Source organism: Herpailurus yagouaroundi, unplaced genomic scaffold (genome assembly GCF_014898765.1).
Source record: "Herpailurus yagouaroundi ecotype Mexico unplaced genomic scaffold, PumYag 93152, whole genome shotgun sequence".
NCBI lineage: Eukaryota > Metazoa > Chordata > Mammalia > Carnivora > Felidae > Herpailurus > Herpailurus yagouaroundi.
The window spans coordinates 1-4,618 of NW_024421335.1; the positions used below are offsets into that span (position 1 = coordinate 1).

General features: G+C 48.7%; 1 long non-coding RNA gene across 1 annotated transcript; it reads right to left on the bottom strand.

The window, feature by feature from the left end:
• Positions 1–2,171: 2,171 nt before the first annotated feature.
• On the bottom strand, positions 2,172–4,179 carry LOC121026391 (uncharacterized). Its single transcript, XR_005788346.1, has 2 exons — positions 3,337–4,179; positions 2,172–2,806 (listed from the first exon to the last, which is right to left on the bottom strand). It is a non-coding gene; the product is annotated as an uncharacterized LOC121026391 (long non-coding RNA).
• Between the last annotated feature and the right edge of the window lie 439 nt (positions 4,180–4,618).

The window sequence follows — 4,618 nt, forward strand, 5'->3', positions numbered from 1 at the left end:
CCCCGGATGTTGATCCTTTTAAGACAGCACTGGACTAAGACGTCGAGTCTGTGGTTAAACATAAGCACCCAGTTTGCCATTTTCTCTCCGAGACCATCATCCTGAAGTCATCGCTATAACCCAAATTGTATCTGTGGTCCTTCATCACACGCATGAATTCCTTCAAGACCCAAAGCTTGACGAGGGCTTCTGATGGTTCGTAAAGTCCTGCTGAGAATCTTGGTGCTGTACATGTGAACACAGGGAAAACCGTAGCAATTTGAGGAGAAAGAAATGTGGGTGGTACAGAACCTTCAAACATCTAGTAAAACGGCCAAATATTTCTTGGCTGGTTAAACCCTTCAACGCCTGTGAACTGGAAGGGGCCAGGGCAAGGGTCTGGGGTCAGTAATAAGATAGCAGGACTCAACCAATTCCTTTGGTCCCTCATTTTTATTATTTCTCAAGGAGACTATGAAATACGATGTGATCTTCACTAAACAGTGAGGCTGTCTTAAATACAAAACATTTAAAAATATTTTTGCAGGGGGGGTGGCTCAGTCAGTTGAGTATCTGACTCTTGATTTTGGCTCAGGTCAGGTCACGATCTCACCGGTTTGTGAGTTCGAGCCCCACGTCGGGCTCTGCGCTGACAGCACGGAGCCTGCCTGGGATTCTGCCTCTCAAAATAAACAAACTTCAAAAGTTTTTTTGATGGTTATTATGGTTCCTTAAAAAAAAAAAAAAAAAGAAAGAAAGAAAAAGAACCAAAATTCAAGTATTTCTTCAGAAAGGTTGCATGACATTTCTCCCACCAGACCCGGTTTTGTCCCTTGAATCTCCATGGCACGGCGGATGGGTCCAGAAACCCTGCACTGACTCCCAGTATAGTGTCAGCCACACACCCAGCCTTTTAACCCCAAGAGCGTGACTCACCGTAGCAGCGGTTTCCCGCTCCTCTTGGCCCCAGGTCGCAGCCCTATCGGCCAGCTGGGGACGCGCCTGAGCCTTAGAGACCTAGCAGCTGGATTTGTGCCTTGTTGTTGCAATTCAGAATTTTGACCCATTCCCGAGCCGTGGTTTCCAGTTGTCAGAAAATGAGCCTCCTGCTTAAGAAGTTTAAAATAAATCTGCTGTTTTCAACATAACTTGAGTGACCCCTGATGTACAAAGGACAGGAAGGTAAGCAGCTGCCCCACATTTCCATCAGGAGGAAGCCACAGACCAAAGAGATCACTTGTGTCACAGAATCCCTATTGGTTGGGTGGAGGGTGGGTAAAAGACCGAATGCTGTCCCCTCCCCCCATCAGGTCACGTAGAGAGGAGCAGCACTGTGTACGCGATGACCCACGCCAAAGAGGACTTCACCTTCACGTCTCAAGATGTGAAACAAGGCTGGCCTGTTGCCGTGGGACGTTTCTGCGGAAAATTCAAAGCGACTGTGCTAATCCTCTATGTGAAATGTGTACCTGAAAGCCTACAAGGACAGCGGAATTGCAAAGTAGTGTTATTTGAGAGGATTTGAGGATTGTAAGTTAACGTCTGAAAAGCAAAAGCTCTCGCTCCTCTAACTTGATGGAAGACGGTCTGCAAGTTGACTGCTTCCCGAGCCACGTGATCCCTGAAAGCGTGCCTCACTTCGGCCTTTCCGGTAGGACAGGGAACCCATCGCTTACCACCAGGGATGGGGACCCTGATTCAAATCGAGGGAAAGGCCAAGCACCTGAAAAGTCACTGACTGCCTCAGAACACATTTGAGTCACCCCAAATCCACAGTCCACCCCCTCCAGCTTCCTGGCCTAGAGTCGGCACACGCGAGCGAATCCACACAGGCCGAGGAAGGGTCTGGAGAAAGATGGCAAAGCTAGAAGGATTTCTGGTCTCTAGCAGGCGGGATTCAACTCCGTGTCTCTGAAAACGGCTCCCTGTTAACCAGTCTCATCAAGTGCACGCCCCCTCGGCGGCCCCGGCCCAGGCCGACTACCACCAACATCGACTATTTGATTCTGAAACCCGCCGAGGGCTTCTTGTAAGTTGCAGAGCTGAGTGCCAGGCAGCGAGCCCCTCCCTGCCGGCGGACAAGGGCTGGGAAGGTTCGCACAAACTAGGGTAATGGAGCCTAGGCAAAACCCAGGGTGACAGCAGACGGGGACAGGGGTGACATCGCAGGGATTTAAGGAAAACCAACAAGATAGGGAGCACCAAGAGTTTACTCAGAAGCCGTTACACTTTAATAACAAGCAACCACACAGAAGCACTGTATTTTCCCTCTGTTACATTAGCAAATACATGGAAAAGCAACTTAAAAAATGGGTCTCCTTCACAACTCTTTCCCACGCCCACCAACATCCGTCAGAATTGCTTGCGGAGGTTTTAACAAGTATTTAAGTCTGGGCCTCACTCCTCGAGGAGACTGCGCCGGGCAGGGGCGGGATCCAGGCATTTTTTAAAAAGCTCTTTAGGGAGTCTGGAGGATTCCTTCTGCTTGAGTCTCTGATTTTTAGGTCGACTGGGGCACTCTGGACTTTTTGGGCCACTGTTTGGGGGCGTGGGGGGCTTTTTTCGCAGACTTACTGGGAGTAGTGAAGAACTTGGCCCCTGGCTTTTTGGTCACCTGTCTTGGGTCTTTTTTGCCCAGTGAAGAGTCTGGTTCTTTTCCCGCCTCTTCTTTGATTCTTGGCTTCTTGCCCGGGCTGCTACCTGGGGTCTTGGGCTCCGCAGCCGTCGGGGTCTCGAAACTGGGAAGGGCCTTTCTCTTCTTCCCACGAGGTGCGCTGGGATTGGGACTCTTCTTTGGAGACTTCTTTCCTGCGGCTTGTTTTTGCATCTAAGAAAAATAAGAGTTAAGTGCAGGGAAAAACGGCCCCTGACAATGGAACTCCGAGAGTGACTGTCTTCACCAGGTCTGAAAGGTTTTACAGGCAGGACCCAGCACCCAAGCTTGCCCTTGCCCTGGTACATTTCCAAAAATTAATCATGTGGTGATCCGGGACTCACTGTCAGAAACTGAACCAGTGCCCAAATGTCTGCCCCGGCCTGCTTTTGAAAACCACAGGCGATGCGTCCCAGAATTATTATCATGACCACCCCTCCCCTGAATCTGAGATACACAGACGAATGTGTTCACTGCACATCACTCCAATACAGGGCAAAGGAAGCCCCTCCCAGGCTTCTGGGTCTACCTGGTAAGTTTCATCTATGACCTCGGGATCTTTGCTACGACAGATTCTGCTGGAAATACACTAGGGACAAACAACGCCCCCGTCCTTGCAATGCCTCTTACACGCATGGCTCAGCGGGGCCTGCCTGACACACGGGGGCACTGAAGCCATCGGCCACTAGCACCAATAGAAATACCTCTCCGTTTTCTTTCGCTGGAGTCCTCTCTATTGGTACCAGTTGAGGAAGCTCCTCTTCGGATTCGTCCTGCACTTTATTCTGGGCTTTTACCTGAGTGCTCTCTTTCTTCCCACAAGCTCGGGCCTCCTTCGGGGGTGCGGGGCCCTTCACCGGAGCACCGCCAGTCCCAGGGCCCGCCTCCTCTTTCTTCGGGGCCGACGAGGCCTTTCTGGCCTGCTTCGTAAGCCTTTTGCTTCTTTTCTTCTCCTTTTGTTTTTCACGATACTCTTTCTGTTTTTCTTTTTTCTTTAATTCCTACCAAAACACCAAACAAAAAACCCAGGAACAAAAAAGCCACACCAAACTCCAAGCCTAACTTTAGCAGGGAATACACTTGTTGGTCAATAAATGCCATAGACTTAGAACTTGCAATTCTCATTATTCATAAGCTTCTGGAAAGTGCCTTGATCTGTGGCAACTCTAAGCAAACAAACCACAACACCAGCACTGGAACCTCAACTGCACTTGGCTCTGACTCACAGAACTACATATGGGGACTTGGAAGCAATGAGGTGTACAGTCAGAGCTTCTGCAAGGTGCTCTGATTTATAGGTGAGTTAAGAGTTATCCTAGGGATGCCTGGGTGGCTCAGTCGGTTGAGTGTCCAACTCTTGAATTCGGCTCAGGTTGTGATCCTAGGGTTGTGGGATCAAGCCCTACATTGGGCTCTGTGCTTTGTGCGGACTGTGCTTAAGGTTCGTTCTCCCTCTCCATCCCTCCCTCCCTCCCTCCCTCTCCCGCTCTCTCTCTCTCTCTCTCTTCCCCTCTCTCTGTCCCTCCCTGGCCTGTGAGCGGGCGCGCGCACGCACGCACACACACACACACACACACTCTTTCTCTCTCTCTCAAAAAAAAAAAAAAAAAAAAAAACCAAAAGGAAAAAAAAAATTATCCTAAATTATAGAGTATTCTGATGTGAATTACATCTCAAAACAGTTTTAAGAAAAAAAACTGATAATTTTTCCCTACTTCAGACTGGGGCAGCAGTTAGATTAAGAAGTTTATAGAACCAGAGGTCCACTGTCCTTACCACAGACCACTGTTAAATGACCCCCATAATAGTGTGTAAATTCCATGTTAGCCAACAATTCCAACATTTTTGCAAACTCCTCAAATCAATGTGCTGACAGATGGCAAAAAAATTCACGTGTCCTGCTTCTGATAATGGCAGTCTTTTATTTTGGGTCATTCTCCCAATGAAAACAAGTAAAAGTGGGATGAAATACTTAAAATTTTTTTT